General features: G+C 35.1%; 1 protein-coding gene across 3 annotated transcripts in view; it reads left to right on the forward strand.

Moving 5' to 3' along the window:
- The window catches only part of CUNH11orf49 (chromosome unknown C11orf49 homolog), a 140,341-nt gene that overhangs the window by 57,237 nt on the left and 56,901 nt on the right, over positions 1 to 26,203 (forward strand). The window lies entirely within an intron of this gene.

The following is a 26,203-nucleotide window of genomic DNA, read 5'->3' on the forward strand; positions in this document are numbered from 1 at the left end:
GAGTGGATGAGAGAAGATTCTCCTGAGAACTGGCCTGATCTAAGTTGGGAGGAAGAGTAGGCATTATCCACATGGATAAAGGAGAGAAGGGCATTCTAGGTAGAGCCTGTGCTGTGGTGTAGAAACATAAAAGAACCAGGAATATTTAAGGAACTGAGAAGATCAGAATGGCTAGAGTTTTTGCAAAGGAGGTGAGGGGAGATGAGCCTGTAATGGAATAAAAGAGTCAGGTCCTGAAGTACCATTTTTGCCATAAAAAAGAAGTTGGATTTTATTCTGTAGGTACTATTTGAAGGATTTTAGACAGAAGAGTGGTGTGATGATATCTGCGTTCTAGAAAGAGCATTCAAAAGATAGTGTGGAAATGGCTTAGAGGGCACAACTAGGGGCAGGGAGCATAGTTAGGAGACTTGCAGTTGAGGTGAGATAACAAGAGCCAAAGCTAGGGCAGCATCCCTGGACATGGAAGGGATTTGGTGATTTAGTTTATCACATAAGGTGAGTGAAAATACAAGTGATAAATTCCCAGGTAAGCATCCAGTTCTGTAGTATTAAGTACACTCACATTGTTCTGAAACCATCCCTACCACTCATCTCTGGAACTTTTTCATCTTTCTAAACTGAAACTCTGCATCCATTAAACATTAACTTTTCATTCTCTTCCCCTGGCCCCTGGCAGCCACTGTTCTACCTTCTGCTTCTATGAATTGGACTATTCTAGGTATCTCATATTAGTGGAATCATATAATTTTTATCATTTTATAAATGACTTACTTCATTTAACATCATATCCTCAGAGTTAATGCATGTTGTGCAGGTGTTCATTTCTTTCCTTTTTAAGGCTAAATAATATTCCATTGTATGTGTATACATTTTATTTATTTATTCATCTGTTGATGGACACTTGGATTTCTTCCACCTTTTGGCTAATGTGAATAATACGATATGTTAAGTTTTCAAAAAGTCGATATTTCTTTGGGACACAGTTAAAAAGCTTCATTTAGCATTAGGAAATATAGTTCAGGTTCTAGAAATATAGATTTGGGGAAGTAGAATAAAGTTTACTAAAGTAAGTTTTTCATTTCACCTTAAAAATTCTTGAGAGAAGAGCTATGTGCACTGGAAAATGCAAGTCATTTTTACACTTACAGACTGTTAGTTTGACATATTCTGATTATATTCTAAGGAAAATATTAAGGAAACCACTGACTGAAAATGTATTTATTGAGACTTTATCTTGATGAGATGAAGGGCAAAAGATGCCCATCGAGAGCTTCTTTTTAAAAATGGCATTAGATTCTTACGTTCAGAATATTAAAATAGATTAAATTGCTCCAAAATTTTCAGATTTATAACTTCTTCAGCAAAACCTTTGTTCACCCCTGTTTTCAAGGGCCTGTTCATAGTCCCACCTTCATATTATGTGTTATTCCAAATCAGTGTTGAATACCTTTAAGACAATTTCTTTAGCGATCCTAACTTAAAGCAGAGGCAGGCCTAAACTATTTCCTTATTCATTCAACAGATATTTTTGGTATACTTACCATGTGCCTGACACTGGGGTTAGACTAAGTGAACAGGTCCACACTCTGCTTTTGTTGAATTTGTAAGATTCCCCCATCCTGCTATAATGGATGCTACTGCTACTTTACATATAGCTACTGAAACTTTTTACCTAAAACTTCTATGTAGTATCTTATTAGATATTTCTACTATCCTACGAAGTAGGTAAAGTAGGTATTATTGTGCCCATTTTATAAATAAACTGTAGCTTACACAGTTGCACAGTGGATTAGTAACAAAGTTGGAAATAGAACTCAGATTTATTAATTTGCTAATGCGCTGTTTCTACTATTTCTACTCGTCACACACAGCTTCTGTGACATGAACTCTAGAGATCACCTCAGTTACACTTTTGTGCAAGAAGTACTTAGTGTACTGAGAATAGCATCACCTCCTTTATAGAATATATGTACTAGTGGGTGAAAATTAATGTGACCCTATTTTAAGTGAACTACCTCAGAAAAACTAACCCATTGGTCTCTACATAAACAAAACTGGGAGCCGTGAATGTATAGGTGAAGTTTGTACTATTTCATCAGAACCTATCTTTCCCAGTCCTTTCCCAGTTCCTTAATCAATCAGCAAATATTGAATTCTCCCTGTATTGAAGAATGATGCATACAGCTAGAGCTGGTTTCTGTGAAATAGCACACGGAGATAACTATGGAAAATAGTCTTTAAATAGCCTTAGTTATTTTCCTGATTTAAGGGTGAGGCCTCTTCAAGAGTTTATTTACTTTCACAAGGGATCTATATAGCATTTGGACTCCAAGCAGATGTAGGTTTCTTTATCTTATAATAGCTGCCAGTGATTCATCCAGCTGCTGAAAGAGAGCCACCTCCAAGTTCTCTGTTTTCCCTGTGCCATAAACAAGACCTAGATTTTATGCTAGATATTTATTGCTATGCATCTTAATCAGACAGCCTCTGATTTCTTAAAGACCAAATGCAACGTTTGTATGTAGGTGATCCTAAAATCTTTAAAATATATTAAAATAGTTTTAATATATTCTCAGTTTCTTCCAGGAAACCTTAGACTATCTCTCAGTCCCAGAATGTGTCAGTCCCCAATTTTAATCCAAACTGAGCAAAAACATTCAAAAGCAAGGTTCCAAAAGAAAGGATCTTTTAAGCCCCCCCACTTTTTTTTTTAGTTAGAATGCCAAGTACGTACTCCTATTCAATGGAGCTGCTACTATGTTATTCTCCTGCAGATAACTTCCTTAGAACATCATGTACATATTTTAACATTATCAAGAGGAAAGTAACTCTTTTGGGAGGTAGGAAAAGAAGAGCAGAGTTTCAGCATAACAATATATCAATATGAAGCCACCTGTAGAAAACTAAGAACCTGATCCCTTCTGGCAAGAAATAGTTCATCCGTTTTAAACAAGTACAGAAATGCACTGTCATTTCTGCATATCTGAGTATTGAATGGTGCTAGTGCCAGTGTCTGAATTTCAAATGACCTCATGAAGACTACAGTGAACCTCTTGCTATCTAGGTAACTTTAGATTCTTAGAAGCAAAAAGATCTATTCAAAGGCAATAAGCCTTTAAAACTCAATTTCTCACTTTGGTATTTCTTTCAGTGTAAAAAGATTAATCTGAATTTTCCAAGTCTGGCAAAGACTGACATTTCCTTGAAGTAAATCTTCACTTCTGTTTAGGGATATTGGCTCAGAAGAGCTTTATTCCACCATTTATTTTCACAGTTCATTAGAATTTAATTTCGAGCTTTGTGCTTTTACCAATGAATATATGTATTTCATTTAATAACATAATGATAGGTACTTTCTGTTCTGTCCATGAAGAAGTACCTACTAAGGAAATTGTCCTTCAGCCATAAACAACTAGAAAATCTGCTTCAGTCATTGGACAAGTCAGTGCAGGGATGTGGTCCCTGAGAAGCAGCTGCCAATCAACAGTACAGGAAAGAAGATCGTCAAAGAGCCTGGCAGTCTTTGACTATTGAGGAGTTGAGTTGAGACTGGGGTTTAGAGAGACCAAGGGGGCCAGAATTTGCAGAGCAGAGTACCAGAGAGGAGTTGCTCAGTAAGCTCTGGAGAGTTATAAGCAGATATCTGAGTCTGGTTACAAATTCTGCACATGTGTAGGATGGAAAAAGAACCACCAGAGAACAGTAGGCTAACAGTTCCTGGAGTATACACAGGGCTAGGGGTAGTTCACATTTCTACCAGCTAGAGTGGAGAAACCTCAAAATACACTGGCACCGATACTGGATAGAGTCCTCAGCAGCTTTAAAGCAAAAAGGATTAAACTGATCTGCATAAAACTTAACTGTATAACCAAACAAAATTAATACTTTTTAAAGGAATTCAATAAAATGCAGCACTTGAAATTCACTAAGTCTGGCATCCAATTAAAAATTACTAGATATTTAAAAAAGCAGGAAGATATGACCCATAACCAGGAGAAAAATCAATCAATAGAAGCACAGACCCAGAGCTAATAAAATTAGCTAACAGGGATCATTAAACAGTTATTTTAAATCATATAAATATGATCAAATATGTAAAGGAATACATGAATCTGATTAGGAGATCAATGGAAGATGTTTAAAAATCCAAATAGAATTTCTAAACATAAAAAATACAGTATCAACTGAAAATAATGGTGATAATAGCCATTGATGTTGCAATGCTTCCTATGTAGATTATCCCATTTTTCTTCTCAACAGTCCTGTGTGGTAGGTAAATAGTTTTATTATCTTTTTTTGTGTAGGAAATTAAACCAAGATTTAGAAGTTAAATAACTTGTTTTAGGTCATACACCTAATAAGTGAAAAAGCCAATGCCAATGAAGGCAGAAAGCTGACTAGAGAGAGTCCTAGTTTTTTTAATGCGTTCTCCATCAGATGGTGTATGAGATGCTTGAAATATGAATGAGTAAATGGCAATTTGCCCTTAAGGAGCTCACATTCCAGGAGAAGAAACAGAGTTTCCACAGAGTATAAGTGATTATTAGAACCATATATAAGATTCAATGATAGCACAAGGGCAGAAATAGTTCTTCGTGCAGAAGTTGGGGAAGCCTATAAAGGAGCAAAAGCAGTTGGGATAGATCTTGGAATAGTGAAAGCTGTTAAATAAATAAGGACTACGTTCTAAAAACAAAACGAGATTTTTGAAAGTATGATGATGTAAAACAAGGTTCCTTTGGGAAACACTACGTTCATTTTGGCTGATGGTACTTATCATGTAAGAAGGAAACCTCAAAGTCAATCAATCAGTAGGACCTTATCAATTCATGTGGTATTTTCAATATGGCAATGACAAAAGTATGGAAAATAGAATGGAAGGCAGGTAGTAAGGCTGAAGACAAAGACCAGTTAGGAGCTGATTACAATAGAACAGGAAGTGGTATGGAGATGAAGAGCTATTTAAGGAGGTGATTTGACAGGACTTGCTGATTCTAAGGAACAAAATAAAGGAATAAACAAAACGAAAACAGACTCGCAGATACAGAGAACAAACTGGTGATTGCCAGACTGGAGAGGAGCTGAGGGGCAGGGTGAAAAAGGTGACGGGATAAAGAAGTACAAATTAGTAGTTCCAAAACAGTCATGGAGTTGGGGAGTACAGCATAGGGAATATAGTCAATAATATTGTAATAACTATGTATAGTGCCAGGTGGGTACCAGAATAATTGGGGGGAGTACTTTGTAAAGTATATCAATGTCTAACCGTTGTGCTATATAACTGAAACTAATACAAAATTTAAAAAAAAAACTATCAATATTAATATAATTTGGAGAGCATGCTTTCTTTCTCTATTTCTCCTCAGGCATGGAATTCATGAAATGAAATTAATATTTAAAATAAAAATCTAAAGAATGAATGCCAATTTCATCCCTTTTTTTTCCTCCCCCCCCCTTTTTTTTTTTTACCTTTTATGTTTTACTCTGAATTCACTGTGGTTTTGTCTTCATAGTCTAGGTATATTCATCATTCAACAAACAATTGCTAGTAATAAAGCAGTGTGTGGAAGAGGCAGAAATTCCTGCTCTTAAAGAGATGTAGTCTAATAATCTGAGATTTGAAAAAGATCCCTGTTTTTATAAAAGGAGCTCATATTCTAGGAATCAGGGAAGTGCAGTGGGTCTATGTGATCATATGATAAAAACTTACCATTTCCTAAAATATTTAACATTCTAGTGGGAGAAGTGATCTCAAGCGAAAATGCAGACAGTGCCAAAAGCTTTTGGTCTGATTTCTCTGTAATTGCCTCAAACTTCCACTTGATTTTGCTTGTCACTAATCGTTATCCTCACCCTTAAAAACCATTCTGTGAGGATTAAACAGTCCTTACTTCAGGAGTGGGGTGCCTGTCTTGTTTGAAATATTAAAGAGTACTTGTTACTTTTGTATTTTTTAAACAAACAACGATCTTCCATGAAATCTCTTCACTCCTATGGTTTCCTTTGGCCAGTTACCTTCACCGGCTCCCATCAGTGCTTGACCTCTCTCCTCATTTTCCCCAAATTCTTCAACCTCAAATTCCTGTTTTCTATCTCCCATTTCACTTATTTCTTCTCAGTTCCTAATTTTAAAAAAAAAAAATTCTTTTCAGTTTACTTCCTCCCTCAGGATCTTTTCTCCAGGAAGAACATTGTCATCTGATGTCCCCTCAAATTTTTCATCTCTCTACCTCCAATAAGTTTAATCTTTCCTTCTCTTTAATTTTCCCTTACGATTTCAGTTATTTGTGTCTGTCACACATGTCACACAAGCATTCCTGGAATGCTTTTGTCACCACCTCTTCTCCCACTCAACCCTCCTCATGCTCCATACACAATCCCCTGAGGTTGCTAACCTCTCTTTCTTTATCCTTTTAGGTCTTGGTTTAAAGGTCAGCTCCTTAAATGAGCCTTCTCTGTGACTCCCTTTCTCATCTGAATTAGATCCTTTCGTTATTCTATTTCAAATCATCCTATAATCTTTAGTCATATTTATTATAGTTTCCGACTACTTTTGGATGACTCTTAATGTCCATCTCCCTTATTAAATTGTAAGCTTTATGAGGACAAGAACCTTGTTTATTATGCCAATAACTATATTTTTTGTGCCTAAATACATAAATAATTTTTTTATCATTTAATATGAAGGCTTACCATTTCCCAGTCACTATACAGAGGATAAATTGTTGAATGGATTATATTATCATCTCTTTTGTTAGAGGGTAGTGTTGGTTTTGAAAATCTGCTTTTCAAATTGTATAGGAGCCATGATTTAAAATAGTAATTAAGCCACTTATTGACCACCTACTATGTACAAGGCACTTGCATGTTTGAACTTCATGTTCAAAGTGCTGTACTAAAAAGGTCCCTCTAAAGCTATACTGTATTAAATGATACCTAACTGAAATATTTAGTACCCACTGGCGCTTCCAAACAAGGATTAGAAAGATTTAGATCACTATCTGTATATTGACTTTAAACATTGGTGAGGATCTGACTAGAATTACCTCCTTTCCTTCTTTTGTATTCTGGATCCATCCTTTATGCTATGAAATAGAATTATAAGCTAGCAGTCAGCCGACTACATGTGCTGTGGTCTGCAGTTATGTTTTCTTTGGCTTGCAACGTTAAATATAATTTTTAAAAAATAGATGTCAACATTTAACAAAAATTATAATTCAGTTTCACTAAAAAATGGAAAATCCTCCCAAAACCATGCCCACATTCCAGCAGGGAGCCAGCCAGTTCACCAGGGCAGAAGTGCAGCTGCTCCCTTCAAACAGGGCGTATGGCCTCAGATTCACCAGCATCCCCAGCTGCCTTGCTTCATCTGCTTGTGTTTCCTGCCTGGCCTCTGTAGGCATCTGAGTTTGCTACCATTGCTAGAACTTCTTGGTCCATTTGTAATCACTTGAAAGGTAGAGTTATACTCTTAATTCAGAACGTGGAGTCAGGAGCTTATTTTCAACTAGATTCTATTTTTCTTTTCTCCTTGTTATCATGATGTCTCAAAAAATTTTAGAATTAGAAGGGATCTTAGAAGTCATCTAGTCTTGAAACTAGGTCTAGGGATTTTTTAATATATATAGTTTCCTCTTTATTGTGGTAAAATATACACAACATAAAATTTACCATTCTAACCACTTTTTAAACTGAGAAATCTTTTTTGATGGCAACATATAAATAACATAAAATTTACCATTTTAACCATTTTTAAATGTATAGTTCAGTGGCAGTAACAATATTCACATTGTTATGCAACCATTGCCACCATCCATTTCCCTTTTTTCTTCCCAAACTGAAACATTTTACTCGTTAAAAAATAACTCCCTATTCTCCCCTTTCCATCTCCTAATAACCAATGTTTTACTTTCTGACTCTATATATTTGACTATTATAAGTACTTCATATAAATGAAATCATAACAATATTTGTCATTTTGTGTCTGACTTATTTCACTAAGCATGATGTTTTCACAATTTATCTATGTTGTAGAATTTCATTCCTTTCTATGGCTGAATAATATTCCTTTGTGTGTGTATATCATATTTTGTTTATCCATTCATCTGTCAATAAACACTTGGGTTGTTTCTACCTTTTTGGCTATTGTGAATACCACTGCTATGAACATGAATATACGAGTATCTGTTTGACTGCCTGTCTTTGATTCTTAGGTATACACTTAGGAGTGGAATTTCTGGATTATATGATGATTCTATGTTTAATTTTTTAAGAAATTGCCATATTTTCCACAATGCTTGCACTGTTTTCCATTCTCACTAATTCATAAGAGTTCCACTTTCTCTGGATCCTTACCAACACTTGCTATTTCCTGTTGTGATAATAGGCATCCAGATGGATATGAAGTGGTATCTCATTGTGGTTTTGATTTGCATTTCCCTAATGACTAATGATGTTGAACATCTTTTTATGTGCTTGTTGGCCATTCGTGTATCTTCTTTGGAATGTCTATTTAAGTCCTTTGCCCATTTTTGGATTACATTGTTTGTTGTTGTTGTTGTTTGAGTTCTTTATATATTATGGATATGAATCCCTTATTAGATATATGATTTGCATATATTTCTCTCATTCTGTAGGTTATCATCTTGTTCTTTGATAGTATCTTTTGATGCACAAAAGGTCTTAATTTTCATGAAGTTCAATTTATCTATTTTTTCTTTTCTTCTTTGTGCTTTGGGTGTCATATCTATGAAATCATTGCCAAATCTAACATCACGAAGACATTAGAGTGTTTTCATCTGAGTTTTATAGTTTTAGCTCCAAAGTTTAGGTCTTTGATCTAATTTGAGTTAATTTTTGTATAAGGTGTAAGGTAAGGGTCCAACTTCTTTCTTTTGCATGTGAATATCCAGTTTTCCCAGAACCACTTGTTGTCAAGACTTATTGGACAGTCCTTTCCCCAATGAATAGTACCTTTGGCACTCGTTTTGAAAATCAGTTGAGCATACATGTGAGCATTTATTTCTGGGCTCTCTATTCTATTCCAGCAGTCCATATGTCTATCTTTATGCCAGTACCATACTGTTTAGTTACTGTGGCTTTGTATTAAATTTCAAAGTGGAGAAGTTTGAGTCCTCCAACTTTATTCTTTTTCAATATTGTCCTAGCTATTTGAGACCCCTTGCAATTCCTTATGAATTTGAGGATTAGCCATTCTAATTCTGTGAAAAAGTATGCGAGAATTTTGGTAGAGATTGTGTTGGATCTGTAGATTGCTTTGGGTAGTATTGACATCTTCCCAATGTGAAGTCTTCCTAACCACACACATCGGATGTCTTTCCATTTATTTAGGTCTTCTTTCATTCAGCAATATTTTGTTGTTTTCAGTGTACGTCTTCCACCTCCTTGGTTAATAAATGTATCTTTTTATTCTCTTTATGCTATTGTAAACGAGACTGTTTTTCTTCATTTCTTTTTCACATTTTTCATTGCTAGTTTATAGAAATGTAATTGATTTTTGTACATTGATTTTGTATCTTGCATCTTTATAGAATTCATTCATTAGCTGTAACAGTTTGTATGTGTATGTGTGTGTAATCTTTAGGGGTTTTTACATAGAAGATCATGTTGTTTTTAAATAAAGATAGTTTTACCTTTTTCTTTCTAATTTGGATGCCTTTTATTTATTTTTCTTGCCTAATTGCTCTAGTTAGAACTTCCTGTACTATGTTGTATAGAAGTGGCAAAAGTAGGCATCCTTGTCTTGTTCCTGATGGAGAGGAAAAGCTTTTTAGCATTTGGCTTTAAGATAAAAGTGTGTCAAGAAAATTGTGATTCACACAGATAAGTAGCTGCAAATGCTTATAAATTTGTTTTTAGCATCTTGACATACAGTTACTTTTTTAAGTTACATTGATTCAAATATTCAAAAAAGGAACGATAGTAAATTTTTATATTAAAGCTGAGTTACTAATGTACCTGACAATTGCTCACATTCCTAATTGTTGAATAGTCACTTTGGAGAAATCAATGAATGATTTTCTCAGCTAGTTTAAAAACCTTATCATTTGAAGAAAAATAAATGTATCTTATAACATCATATATGAGTTGTTCTATTGTTCTGACAATTGCCTTATGTCAGAAAATTTTAATAAAAGAATAAGTTCTAGTATCACTACTGACATCTCTGCAAGTAACTCAGAAAATACTGCAGTTTAAAAGCGTCATCCTTATATAGATGTCAAACTATAATATACACCTAGAAATTATATAATTGTATTAACCAATGTTAACCCAATAAAGTTAATTAAAAAAATAAAAAATAAAAATAAATAAAAATAAAGGGAGATCCTGCAAGCATTCACTACAACTAAAACAGACACTAAGAGACAATTTAACAAAAACAAAAAACTTTTTATCTACCAAAGGGGAAAAGCTTTGTCTCTGCAGTATTAAATTACAGAAGAAAAAATGTTTGAGAGTAGGAGGTATGACCTAAAATATGTATGCCTAGCCAAGCTGAATGTGACCCAACCCCGAAGACATACTGTGCAAATACATGTGGATTTAATTTTTTTAAAAAATTAAAAAATTAAAAAAATATTAAAAGCATCATCCTAATAAAATCTATAGTCTGTATCAACTTGTATAAAATTATCGAATAGTGTTTTGAAATATGCTTGCATAATTTTAACTGCTAGTGCTTATCTACACATCAGATGACATTTTAAGCCCTTGTCTTTTACGTGATCCACTACACTATAAATATTTCCTGCCATCGCTTTTCCAGTCCCAGTACAAAAACAACTACATTTTTACCGTTTTATTTGTTAGTATCTTAACATTTAAAGACTTCTGTTTTATAATTATCAACCATTTTATAAAATAATAACTCTATTTTATTTGGTTCCATAACCACATCATATAGAAACAAGTAAAAAGAAAGTTTGATAACATTTGTACTCTCACCCAGTAGAATTTAAAGACTTTATTTATATATATTTGTGGAGCAGGAGAAACTACACAGTGGGTTAACCTGAGAGCACAGGTTGATAGTATCAATATATTATCATTTACTGTGTAACATTTTGGTGTGCATTTTCTTATAAATTTTAAGTAAAGGGATGTTTTTAATAAGAAAAATATTAAAATTAAACATTTATAGAGCCTTATAAATGTCTCTGAAAAATTCTAGGCTTCTGGTTTGAAAGCTGCTGATGTTCTTCAACCCTTAACCCTTTGTATAGATACTATAAAACTGAGGCCCTAGGTCTCCCAACTAGCCGATAAATTCATATCTTCTGACTCTCAGTCAGGTGCTCTTGCTGTTAGCACCAAGTGCTATTGGCCTGTTACTAGATAAACATAAATATGTTTTATGTCATTTAATATCTAAGATCAGTTTATAATTTCCTAGTCTAAAATGTAATCAAAGTAGTTAACAGAAGAATGTGTTGCACTCGTCTGTAATTTTACATCTTCTTTCATTGTTTTACACTTGGAAGAAAGGTAGCTGTAAGTTCTTTAATTTTTTTCAAGTTCTTTAATTTTAAGTTCCATTTTACGTGTCTTTAAGAGAAAATAAAGTTATTTCATCTTTTATTTAAAATTTTAAAATCATGATTCTTATTACCGAGGGGAGTATACTACTTCCTTTATTGCATATGTCATGTTTTGAAGGACATAATAAGAGAGTTTGAAAGTTCTTTGAAAATACAACCAAGATTTTTTTTAAAGTTAGGCTAAGTGAGACTTTACCATGAGATGTTATTAAACCTATTTTCTAAAGTAGATTTACCAGAAAACAGAATGTTATCTCTTAGGCTTCAGAAATCTCTTGCTGTCATGATTCTCTTGGAAACAAAAGTAAATGACAAAACTAAAGTTTACACACTATGAATCACAATAAAGCCACCTTAAGTTAAAGATGTCAATTTAATAAACCATTCCCAAATTTGGTTGTTTTGGTGGGTTTTAAGCTGGAAGTATATAAAAGCAAGTATAAGTAGTGTTGAAAATTTAATCTTTTCCAGTTTTATTTTGCTTGGCACAACCTACCCGTCATTCCTACTGCCACCACCTGACCCTAATTTAGACCTCAAATTAAACGTATCAGAGAGATAGTCAAAAAGACAGATTCCTTGATCCCTTCTCCAATCTACTGAATGAGAGTCAGCATGGAATGGAAGGGACCTGGAAATTTATTTTTTAACAAACATTTCAGGTGATTCTTATTATCGTTCATATGTGGGAAACATTGAATAACTTAACTTTTTTTCTTTGCTCCTCCTTGCTTTGCTTCAGAGGCTTTCAACTCTGGTTCACTTAGGGAACTTAAAAAAAATACTAATGCCAGGCCAATTAGACTGTTTAATCAGACCAATTTAATCAGAATCTTTCAGTTTAGGGCCTCCTCAATTTTTTTGAAATGTTTTAAGTAAAACATTTTTTATTGCAGTATAGCATATGTAGAGAAATGTGCAAAATAATAAACATACAGCTCAATGAATTCCTGCAAAATAAATATTCTCATTTAATGTCTATCCAGATAAAGACAGAGAACATCACCAGCACCCCAGATGCCTCCTCTCCCAGGCGCCCTTCCAGTCATTAATCCCCTCTTCGATAACCACTAGTCTAACTTTTATCACCATAAACTAGATGTTCCTGATTTTGAACTTCACAGAGCCCGAACCATAGAGCATGTACTCTTTGGGATCTGGCTTTTGCTCACATTATATTTCTGGTTTGTTGTTGGGTTTAGCTACAGTTTGTTCTTCTTCATTGTTGTACAGAATCCCATTTTATGTGAAACCACAGTTTATTTATTCATTTTTCAGTAGGTGACATTTGGGTTGTTTTCAGTTTGGGGCTAGCAAAAACATTGTTGCTATAAACATACTTTTATATGTCTCTTGGTGTATAGATTTCTCTTAGGTGTGTGCTTACGAGTAGAATTGCTGGGAATGTACGTGTTCAGCTTTAGCACATATTCCCAGATTTCCATAGTGATTGTATCATTTTCCACATTTAACCGCAGTTTATGAGAGTTCCTGTTGCTCTGCAACTTTTTGTGGGGCCCATGCATTTTAAAAGCTCTGCAGGTGATTCTGATACACACTGAAGCTTGAGAACTACTGTGGGACCTTTTCTAAATATAATTCTGTAAAGCACAGGCCTGGGCTTGTCACCCCTGGTTCTGTTTTGCCTACTAATGAAATATGGATTCCATTACCTTGCATTTTAGGCCACTCATGATCTAACCCAGCTTTTCCAACCCCTGCTCCCCTACTCAGCCTACATTCTCGCCGCAAAGACCCTCACTTACCCCCAAACACTCCTTAAGCTTTTCCCCTCGCACACCTTCCTTTATGTTTTTCTATCTGTGTAGAATGTTTTCACATTCCTGCGCATCGGGTCCCCATCCCTTGGATCGCGGACCAGTGCCTGTCCAGTGGCCCGTTTAGGAACCGGGCCGCACAGCGGGAGGTGAGCGGCGGGAGGGCAAGCTAAGCTTCATCTGTATTGGCAGCCGCTCCCCAGCACTAGCATCACCGCCTCAGCTCCACCTCAGATCACCAGGCATTAGATTCTCGTAGGAGCACCGGTTCCTGGTGCCAAAAAGGTTGGGGACTGCTACAGACCCAGCTCAAGTGCTACATCTTCTAAAAGTCCATGTGATTCCCACTTTCTCCTCTCCTTGCCCTCACTTACCTCAATTCAAAAGTTATCTCTCATGCTACTTATTTATCATACTTTATATTGTTATTAGCAAATATAATTTCTTTCATAAGATATATTGCATGGAGTTAAGAATCAATCAATTTCTATGACTTTCTTACCTCATCATCTAGATTGTAAATTTGTACTATCAAGTTCCATGGAAAGCATTAAAAAGACAGACTTTAAAGTTAATGGCCCTAGGTTCAGGTGGCCTTTTTATTGGATATAGCTATGTGGTCACGGTCAGGTTACTTTTTCCAGGCCTTTTCTCATCGGGAATATAGATTGTATACCACTTCAATGATATTAAAACTAAATGAAATAACGGACTAAAGCATTTAGTAATTTTGGCACATAATAGCAGCTCCATCAATGCCAGTTGCTTTTGTTATTGTTATAAGTGTCATTGTTAGCTCCCTTGAGGGCTGAGACAGCATGTTTTATCTCTCAATCTTCATTTGGTGCCTTGATTTGTTGTAGGTGCTCAGTAAATGCTGGGTGAATAAGTTAATAAATGTCTGCTGGATGATTGGATGGGCCACGTTTATCCATAGTCCATTTCCAATAATTCAGCCTGTCTTAGAAGGAGCAGTTGAAATTTCAATTTAACCATCAGATATAGACAGAAAGTAGGGCTTCTACTAGAAACTTTAAAATCTGTATTTTAAAAAAAACCAAATCCCCAGTTTAACCACACAACAGCTGCTCTCCTTCTGCTGCCAGGAAATAGGGAAAACCCTCCAAGAGCTATTTGCTGTTTGTTTGTTCATCTTCTAATAAACATGCCGTGACTTGGGAGAGCATACACTTCCCCTGCAGGCAAGCGTGGGTTTAGGAAGTTGCATGTAGCAGCAATAGGAAGAAATCCCCCACTCTGTGGGAGAGGTTCCCATAGGGACTCAGCTAAGCCCATTTGCAGTTTTGCTGAGTTATTTACTAAGATGAAGGGACTGGGTGTGGCAGATCTGAGATTCCTCCTGGGAAGTCACTTCAAGAATCTCCTTAATTTCCTCGCCCTTCATCTTTGTTCTCTGGCTTTGGTGCAAGGGTGCAGTCAGTCGCACCCAGTTGGCTGCTGTTCCCAGCACTGAATTCTTTGAGGCTGGCTGTTGCAGCCAAGGATTCCCTACCCTGTTCTTTTCTTCTTGCCCTGATTTAAAAAACAGTTCTGGAAATTCTCATCTGGCATGGAGATTGATGAGAAGGAGCGTTGTGGTTTGCAAGCTGTTTTTCTAGATACATGGGCCCAAAAAGGACCTTTTGAGCTTTAAATGATCATTTCTCAAAAACCCTATATTGATGGATTTTACATGAACAAATTTTACAAAGTAGGCTCTGCCATCACCACTATCATTTTTAAGTATTTTAATGCTAAGAGGCTGTGCAGATGAGATAGAACTGATACCAGAGAGCATTTACCACCACCTATGTCACGTGTCACGTGCAGGAAGAATGTAAGAATATATTAGCTGATCGAAACTTCACAAAAGATGTGTAACAAAATATGCAAAGATTAATGGGTAGTCCACAAAAATGTTTACTAGATGACCAATCTTTTTAAAAATATGAACAAATGAATTTAACCATGTTATAATCACAGTGGGTCTGATGACAAAAGAATTGGTAGTCTGAAAAATATATAATTCCAGTGTTCAAAACTTTATTTGTCATGCTAATTGACCAGTGATGCCTTGGAAGCACATATCTACTTTTAAAATAAAATTAAATTCAGGAAGAAATGGTGAATAAGGAAGCGATAAAATTCTAGGCAGACAGTTAAAATCTACATTTATTGTCTTAAGTTGCAGAACAGCATGATGCTATAATACCATATGTATAAAGTTATACGTTTTTATGTCTGTATAGGTTTATATGCATACAAATATGTTTGGAAAGAGGCTGACCAAAATGTTATAAGTGGTTTTCTCTCAGTGCTGGGATTTTACGTTTTTTCCCACACTTTTCTATGTTGTTCAAGTTTTTAAATAATGACCATGTAACATATTTATAATCACAGTAAGAATAAAGCTGTTTTTATTTTTAAAATGTTTTTTGTTTGAATGTCTGCTGTGTGCATAAAGCAGCACTAGCAGTTATGAGGTATGGAGAAAAGGGCCGTGGCCTGGCCACAATCTAGTTGGGGAGACAACTAACTACAGGTGAGATAGGGTAGAGTTTAATCAGGTGTCAGGATATATCGTTCAAAGAAGTGCTTCAGGCCACCAGGACGAGGAGAAGTCACGTGGAAGCTTTCACTGAAGAGAGGAAACTCAGGTTGAACCTTGAAAGATGTGCAGAATTTGACTGGGAGAAAGAGGGCATTTTAAGCAACTTGAACATTGGAGTGATAACAACAATAATGGTGTTTGAACAGACAGCGAGGAAACCAGCTTATATAGAGTAATAAGCAAATATGATTTGTGGTAGAGAAATTTGTTTTATTGCCAAGTATATTTTGTAAGATATCTTTAATATATTGTAAACTATATTTAAATGTACTTGAGCATTTAAAAAAACAAATCCTAGAAAACTAAATGTAATTTTTCTGTATCACTCTATAGTGATATAAAAATTGCTTTGAACATTTTATTGTTTTAGTATATTGAGGAAGGAAGACTTCAGTATATGTGCTCTGTAATCCTGTGATCTGTATCCATACGATTGTTCTCAGTTCAGCCAGTGGCTTTTTGTATAGTCTTTTAATTTGTAATTAACATGTTCCTGCACCTTTCTTATTCTATTAAAAAATCAAAAAGTGGAGCATGAAGGAAGGGATCCAAATCAATAACAAAAAAGAAGTGTATCTAAAGAAGACGCTGTGCTCACTTTGACATTAAGATTAAGACATTAAGATTGAGACTTTTCAAACAATGGAGTCTGAATTCACTTTCAGTACTTACTTGGTTAACATGCCTACATTAAATTTGTAGTACATACCCTAAATACTGTAGCTATAGCTATGTCAACTATACTTACCATGCAAACAAGTCTTTCTGAGAATCATATATTTAAAATTTTAAATACAACATGTCAACCATTAAGCATTTTATTAAGTGCTTTCAGTGTTCAAAGCACTGTGCTAGGTGATGAAAGGTGTCCAGAGAACTCATTTATTCATCTATTCATTCAGCAATATTTGTTGAGTGTGTCTTCTGTGTATTATTCTAGATGCTAGAACTAAAAGGATAGGGAGAATATAGTTCCATTTTTAAGGAGCTTATAGTCTAGTTGGAGAGAAAATGGACATGTAAATAAACAGTTACAGATCACTGGTAGAAAGTATCAGGTCAAATATACATGTTTGTTTGCTCTCTTAATAGAATACACTAAAACTATAATAAAGGGGGGAGAAAAATAAAAAGCCAAAAGGACAAAGAGAAGAAAAGAGGTGCTAGCTAATGATAGGTGTCAACCACATTTTAGAAGGACAGCAGATGTATAAGTAGGAACTGCTTTAGCAGAGAAAGCTGATGACTATTTATAAAAGAGCCAGGTGTCTGTTTTTCCACAGAGGTCTAGAAGGGTTCAAGAACTGGAAATGTCAGGTACTCTGAAATAAAGTGTGAAAGGAGAGCTCAGAACAGGAGGATTTTTTAAAAGTCTTTATAAGGAGCAAAGAGATCCCCAGATCCTCTCCCCACATCAAGCATCAAAGTTACTGCCCTTCTTCACCAGTAGAAGATTGGAGAAACTAAACTGGAAGAACTCTTGACTCAAGAATGCTAGGCTTCCCAAGGAAAACAAAAGGTTGTATAAAAAATAAAATGTAATCAAAATACACCTTGTGGGTTGGCTGGGAATAATATTTACCTAGTCATAAAAATGTAAATACTGAATATTTTAAGCTAAAATTGATATTGTATCTATATTGGAAAGATGGGGGGATAGGAAGTGTATGTGGGTGGTAAAAAAGATAATTTGTCATCTTCAACTAAGAATTTAGAGATAATGTTTAAAATTCAAAAATCAAGAAATAGCAGCATAAGCATATGATTAAAAAATGCAAAGTGAAAAACAGAAGACTCAGTGAGTTTGTTAAGTGAAGTTGGTTAAAACAGTCACTGATATAGTTTGGTTTAGAGTCAAATGAGTTTGAAAAGCCAATGAACCTCTCCAACAAACTTGTCCAGGAGGGATTCAAGACTGATATAGAGACTGGAAGTGGAAATATAGTCAGTAGTTAAATCATGTGAATAGATGAGATCACTGAGGAATGAAAGTATAGTGAGAGAGAAGGATAAGGGCAGAACTTTGGGGAATGCTTATATTTAAAGATAAGAGAAAGAATAAGAATCAGGGAAGAAACAATCAGAATGTAGGAAGAGAAATAGCATAATATGACATTACAAAGCCAAGGAAGGGATGGGCGACAGTATGAGTTGTCACAGGTAGAGAACTAAGAAAAGGTGTTTTGAATATATGGTTATTGGGAGATTATCATTTTCAAGTTTTAGTTGAATGATGGAAACAGCACTACTGAGTGAATTAATGAATGAGTGGTCAGATAGAGGAAATAATGAAAATAGCACACTCTTCTAAGAAATTTGGCTTTGAAAAACAAAGGGAGAAAAAAGTAGCTTTAGTGAGTAGTCTTTGAAAGATTTTTTTAGAGTAAGGGACCACTTAAATATTTGTGGAGAGATAGCAAGGAGTTAATGGACAAGGCAAGATTAAAGATACAAGTGTAAGATGGATAATTGATAGAGCAAGGTCCCAGAGAAACTGAGACAACATGGATTCAAGAGCACAGATGGAGAGATTAATCCTAGTAAGAGAAGGGAAAGATTTCTTTCTCTGAGAGAGGGAAGAAAAAAGCGAGGATAAGTGAAGATATAGAGAAATACTAAGCTATAGAGGAAAGAAATTGAAGGATTAAAAGATCAGATGGCTTTGAACTTCTCAATAAAATGGGTTATCTGCTTAGAGTTGGGGGTTGGGGCAAAGGGTTAGTTTGGAAATTTGATAATGGAAAATGTCTGGGGCAGCTGCTATGAGGAATGAAATACAACGTTAAAAGGAGATGACTAAAAGGATTACCCAGTAGCCATGAACAGCCAGTTGAGGTTAGATAGTACGAATTTGTAACAAAGCCATTCAGTATGGTTTCTGGACTTCCTTCAAGAACACCATACTCCAAAAGTTGTATTAGTCATCATCTCTTGCCTAGGGAGGTGTATCTTTGGAGTGTCTTGGGAGATATCTCAGAATTCAAAAAGTTTAGAAAAATGCTTGCGTAAGGAGAAGTAATGTTCAGGAGAACCAAAGATCAGGTTTGCTTGTGGAGTACTTCTATCCATGGATCATTCAGAGGTCTTGTGGGGGAGAATCATGGGCAACAAAAAAAGAAACATGAAAGAGACTGAAGACAAGCAAAGCAGTTTGGTTTCAAAAAGATCTATAGCTGCATAGATATCTAGACATAAATCTGAGGGTGGGAGCATGTTAGAGAACATCTGGATTCATAGTGGGATTACACTGTAGACTACCTAGCCGGATAGAAAAAATAGTTAAAGCATTCTTGATGCAGATCACACAACTGGCTTGAGCTGGGAAAGCATGGTGATAGGGATTTTGAATGTTAGGACATAAGCACCAAGTCACATTCAGCCAAAAAGCAGTATACCTGATTAATTCTTTTTTTTTCCTGTTTGTATTTTTCTGATCATTAAACACTTACTTATTGTAGAAATGTAATAGTACAGAAAACTATAATGAAGCAGGAAAACAATTATCCATAAACCCACTACTGATAGCCCTTACCAGTCATATACTTGCTAATTATTTGTACGGTTTCTGTTTTGTCTTGTTTTTGGCTTAAAAAACAGAAATTTGTTTTTTTCACAGTCTGGAAGCTAGAAGTCCAAATCAAGGTGTCAGCAGATTTGGTTTCTCCTGAGGCCTCTCATCTCGTTCTAATATTTTTTATACATTGTTGTTTTTACATAGTAGAGATTATGTTGAATATATATTTATATAATGTGTTTTTTTTAACATGGAAGCTTTTTCTCATGTATATTTTTCATATGTCACATATACATTCATATATATCTGAAATTCTTTCTAAATTTTAAATCTTTGATTTACCTTCATGTTATGTTCACCTTTCAGAGGAAATATGAGATAGGAGTTCTAGATATAATTATGGAAACAATTGCATTATTTACTGTTTCTTACCATTATTTACATTTTTCTAAAGATGCCAGTCAATATTATTAGGCAGAAGAAAGAAATGAGGGCATCAAAATTTTAAAGGTGAAGGAAAAATTACATTATTTTTAGATAATATGATTACCTATCTGGAAAGCCCAAGATAAATTGAAATCTATTATAAACATGAAAATTCAGCAAGATTGTTGGTCAAAATATACTAAAACCAATAATTTACTTTAAAAAATAATAGTCTTTATATATACAAACAAGAAAAAAAAACTCCCTTTTTATAATAGCAAAAGAAGATAAAATACCTAGGAATAAATCCAACAAGAATTTGTAAGAACTATATGAAGAAAGCTTTAAAACACTACTGAAGAACCTGAAATAAGACTTAGGCATATGGAAAGGCATACTTTGTTCTTAGAAAAGAAGACTTTAACGTCATAAAGCTGTCAGTGCTCCCTAATTTAATCCATAATTAGCTTGATCTCAGTAAAAAATACCAACAGGAATTTAATTTTGTTTGTTTGCTTAGTTTGTTGAGACAGAAAAATTAAATCGACTAGAATAACCGGCATATTTTGAGGAAAAAAGAAAAAAAATAATGGGGTACTAGGTCTACTAGATGCTAGAATCTATTATGAGGCTATAATAATTGTACCAATAATAGCTAACAGAAAACACTATGTGCCAGGCACTGTTCTAAGCACTTTAGATATAGTAGTTCATTTAATCTTTACAACAGCCCGCTGAGATTAACTTGCTCAAACTCACAGAGCCAATAAGTGGCAGAGGTTGAATTTAAGCTCAGGTGCTCTGTCTCTAGCATACAAGCTCTTCATCACCATGCTATATAAAAATTCATTATTGAAACATGCATAGATAGGTAAAAATCAATAGACCAGAATGGGAAGCCCAGATATTGACCCAAATATCAAAATGGAATTAATCTATCTTGGGGGAGGAAGGGCATTTTAAATCAGTGAGCACAACTGGTAGCCATCTTAAAAAAAAAAAAAAAACAAAGTTGGATTCCTTCCTTACACCTTACATCAAAATAAATTCCAGATGGCTCAGAACTTTCGATGTAAAAATGAAACCATAAACATACTCAAAGAAACCACAGGAAAATGTTTTTATAATCTCACAGAGAGAAAAGCCTTCCTAATTATGACTGACAAAAAGCCTGGAAGCCGTAAAAGAAAAGATTGATATATTTCATTAGATTAAAAAAAAGAAAAATCTGCTTGACAAAAATATCCTATAAATAAAGACAAAAGATTAACAACACACAGGGAGGAGAAATATTTACAACTTAAAATCTATCAAAGATGAAGGGCTAATTTCCTTAGATACCAAGTTCCTAAAAATCAGTAATAAAAATACTAAAAACTCAGTAGAAAATTGAGTGAAAGAAATGAAGAGTTTCATCACTTCCTCCCTCCCCTAAAAAACCCTCCAATACTCATTAGCAGTAACTCCCTTTCTCCCCCACCTACCCACCCTTAGCCCTAGGCAACCACTTAATCTTTCTGTCTCTGTGTATTTGCCTATTCTGAACATTTCATATAGATGGAATCATACACTATAGGGGCTTCTGTGTCTGGTTTCTTTCACTTAGAATAATGGTTTCAAGGTTCATACATGTTGTAACCTATATCATATTCATATCTTATTCCTTTTCTATGGTTGAATAATATTCCATGTATGGATATACCACATTTTGTTTATTTACTCATCCATTGATAGACATTTGAGTTGTTTCTACTTTTTGGCTCTTATGAATATGCTGCTATGAACATATGTTTGTAAGAGCTTTTTCAAGCACTTATCATGCATATAATTGCTTAAATAATTTATCTGTTTTGCTTACCTTGTATTCCTAGCATCTAGCCAAGTGCCTGGTTCAAAGTATATATAAATGATTATTTACTGAACTGTATTTAATTAAAGGGAAAATAAGAAACTAGGAAGACTGAAAATTGTGGCAAAATTCTGAAGATAATATAAAAGTCTTCCTTTTAAAAATATTTCATTGGAGCAAAGAGAACAATTAAGCCTAGGTGGATGGTATAATATTAATGAATGAAAGAAGGAAAACAGAACATTACATTCTATTTTGATTTAGTCTTCTGAGTCAGAGAGGATGCTCTTTGGACTGGAAAAGATAAAATAAATACTGGTTCCAGGGAATGAAATCAAACATAGCTGAGATTGTAAGAGAACACCTAACTGCTTTTAGCTCACGTTCCTGGACCTAATTTACATTCCAGGGTACTGAGGTCTAGTAGTAGATGAGCTGGCTGAACCTCTCCTGGCGGTCTTTGAGAAAGTATGCATTTCGTGGGGAGGGAATAGGGATGAAGGGGGTTAGTTTCAGAAGGTCATTTTAGCAGACCAAAGGCTGATGACCTTGACATTCATCTTGGGTGGTAATCTTCATCTGTTTATTAAAAAGAATAAATTATGTAAATATTCAGAAAAGGAAGTTGTGATCACGCTAAGGCTGTCAGAGTTTATTGAAGAAGTAGGATAAGGGGAGAAGAGAACACAAGGAAGGAAGAGAAAGAGAGAAAAAGGAAAAGAAAAGCAGCCCAGGCATGGTGGGTAAAGAAGGCCTGATTTCAACTCTAGTTCTTTCACGACATTGGGCAAGTTATTTAATCTCTATAAGCCAACTTTCCTTATTTGTAAAATAGAAATAATAAAAGAACCTACTTCATAGGGTAGTCCTGAGGGTTAAATCAAATAATGCATCTAAAGCGCTTATTTATTTATCGAAATCAAGGATAATTGTGAAAGGAACAATAGTGATTAATGATGGTAATGGCAATACTACTGAAGGAGGGGGAAGAGAAATAGTCAATGCAAACTTATTTCCTTTTCTAAGGGGTTACTAGACTGGTGAATTGAGAGAGAGCTATATGTAGTATAGCTACATTTATTATTTTGTTTAGTTTAATTGGATTTCAACAAGACCTTGACAACATCTCTGTGATATCCTTGTGAACAAGCAGAAGGAATATAGGCTAGATGATGTATAACTGACTGAACAATCATTCCAAAATGTGCTAATTAATGAGTTCCTGTCAGGCTGAAGGGAAGTCTCCAGAAGAATAATTCTGGACTATATTCTTATCCAGTCAAAGTTGAGGAAGACAGCTAATAAACTGGCTGAAAGAAACAGGACCTGAAAAGAGATAGCATAATATAGTGCAAAGCATTTGGGCTTGGTGTCATGGGTCTATCACTACTAGCTGTGTGGCCTTGAGTAAATTACTTAGCCACCTGAGCCTTTGTTTCCTCATTTGCATGGAAATAATACCAATTATTCTATGGCAGTGGTGAGAACAAAAAAGACAATATATGTGTATTAGTTACCCCCATCCTTGGAGGTCTAAAACAAGAAACATTCATTATTTCACAGTTTCTGAGGGTCAGGAATCCAAGAGCAGTTTACTTGTGTGGTTCTGCCTCATGGGTTGAAGTCAAGATTTGGGTTGCAGCTGCAGTCATCTGCAAGCCTGAATAGGACTGAAAGATCTGTGTCTAAGTCCACTTATGTCACTGTTGGCAGAAGGCCTCAGTTCTTCACCACATGTTTCTCATGATATGGTGTGGCTTCCCCAGAAAAAGTCCAAGAGAGAGAGAAAGAGAGAAAGAGAAGCCGTGCTGCCTTTTATGACCTAGTCTCTAAAGTCACATACTATCACTTTCATTATTCTATTCATTAGACGTGAATCACTAAGTTTAGAGCATACCCAAGGAGAAGGGGATTCAGATCCATCTCTTGAAGGAAGGGGAGTATTATAGAATTCTGTGGACAGATCTTAAAACCACTGCAATATAAAAAGTACTATGTACAGTGTTTAGCACACAGTAGGTACTCCATAAATAGCAGTTGTTGTTATGCTGCTATTAATATATACCTAATACATATGGTCCTTACCACAAAGCCGTTGTGGGTAGGACAGGAAAAACTCATGTTTTTTCAAATTTCTGCAAAATACAGAGAAAGAAGCATCATATATCACTATATTCATTACATCTGTTTTGTAAACTAAAACAAATGGACTCCTTTTGTTCTGCATATATTGCATCAAGAGCAGTACTAGTTTCAGAAACACTTAATAGGCGTACTTAAAATGTGTAGTCAGCCTGTAAATACCAGTGACGTGGATAATTTCAATGACAGTTAATCCAAAAATTGATTTTGCTTGTTTTTTTAAGTTTTATATTTAAATACGTGGATATTGCTCATCTGAGAATTCATCAAATTTTAACTGTGTGATATACTAGCTTGTCTTTCTGAGTGTCCTGCTCTCCTTTCCATTTAAAAATGGGCCACGGCTAGGACTAACAGGCCCCGGTCTACAGCAAAGATAAGACTTGCTAGTTCACACACCTTCCCTGAGGGCAAGGAGTAATGGGGGAGAGGGGGGTAAATCAACAAACAAAAAGTATTATATCAAAGGGCTCAATTAAACTAGAGAATTGGTGTTGACATTAAAAATTTAGAAGCAAGAATTAATATAGCTAAGTCTCTGGGTAATCTAGATTTCTTCTATTTATGTATACATTTGTATACATACAGGTACATACTGTTCATATACCAATTTGAAAGTAAATAAAGATGGTACTGAGGAGCCAGTGTTACTGAGTTTATGTGTCTTTGTAGGCAAGGCGGGAAGTCTCCTGAGAGTTTCACAGAGAGCCTCCTCACTAACAAATACATAACTCTCAAGTATTGATGGTCGGGTCAGCAGCAGAAAATAAAAAATAATGAAGGGGAATCTAAAGTGTTGCTAGCCTTAGCCACACACTGACAATTGTGATAAATGTTATCAGAAGAGTCACTAGTCAAAGGACCCAAAAACATACAATGGAGAAAAGAAAGCCTCTTCAGTAACTGGTGCTGGGAAAATTGGAAAGCCACATACAAAAGAATGAAACTAGACTGCTATCTGTCACTATACACCAAAATTAAATCGAAATGGATCAAAGACCTAAATATAAGACCTGAAACAATAAATTGCATAGAAGAAAACATAGGTACCAAACTCATAGACCTTAGTGTAAGAGAAGATTTTGTGAATTTGACCTGAAAGGCAAGGGAAGTAAAGGTAAAAATAAATGAATGGGACTGTATCAAACTAAAAACCTTCTGCACAGCAAAAGAAACCGTCAACAAAACAAAGAGGCAACCAAGTGAATGGGAGAAGATATTTGTAAACAATACCTCTGATAAGGGGCTAGTATCCAAAATATATAAAGAACTCATACAAATCAACAACAGAAAACCAGTCCAATTAAAAAATGGGCACAGGACCTGAACAGACACTTCTCTCAAAAAGACATACAATCAACAGATGTATGAAAAGATGCTCAACTTCACTAGCTATTATGGAAATTCAAATCAAAACCACAATGAGATACCACTTCACACCTGTTGGAATGGCTATTATCAACAAGACAAGTTACAACAAGTATTGGAAAGCTCGTGGGTGGAAAAGGAGCCCTCGTACACTGCTGGTGGGAATATAAATTAGTATAGCCACTATGGGAAACAGTATGAAGTTTCCTCAAAAAATAGAATTACCATAAAACTCATCAATCCCTTTTCTGGGTATCTACCCAAAAAATTTGAAAACATTTATCCATAAAGGTATATGCACCCCAGTGTTCATTGCACCATTATTCACAGTGGCCAAGACATGGAAACAACCAAAGTGCCCTTTGATAGATGATTGGATAGAGATGTGGTACATATATACAATGGACTATTACTCAGCTATAAGAAAAGATGAAACACTGCCATTTGCAACAACATAGGTAGATTTTGAGAATATCATACTAAGTGAAGTCAATCAGAAAAAGTTGAGAACCATATGATTTCACTCATATGTGGGACATAAAACTGAAAGCAACAAACAAGTCAAAAACTCACAGACACAGACAACAGTTTAGTGATTACCAGAGGGAAAGCGAGGAGCTGGGAGGTAGAAAAGGGTTAAGGGCGTCAAATATATGGTGACGGAAGGAGATTTGACTTTGGGCGGTGAACATACAATATAGTATACAGATGATGTATTATTGAATTGTAAAATTGAAACCTATATAATTTTATTAAACAATGTCACCTCAATAAATTTTAAAAAGGAAAGAATGAGGCCACTAGAGAGCCTAACGGTGAAGAGAAAATCCATATACAAAACAAACAAATAAGAGAAAACCCATAGTAAAAGCAAGGAAACAATATATTAAAGTCATTTACCATGTAGGGGACAAATTAATGGCTTTATTAATCTTTTTCTTTGAGGGTATC

The sequence above is a fragment of the Pteropus alecto genome, unplaced genomic scaffold (assembly GCF_000325575.1).
Source record: "Pteropus alecto unplaced genomic scaffold, ASM32557v1 scaffold71, whole genome shotgun sequence".
Taxonomy (NCBI): domain Eukaryota; kingdom Metazoa; phylum Chordata; class Mammalia; order Chiroptera; family Pteropodidae; genus Pteropus; species Pteropus alecto.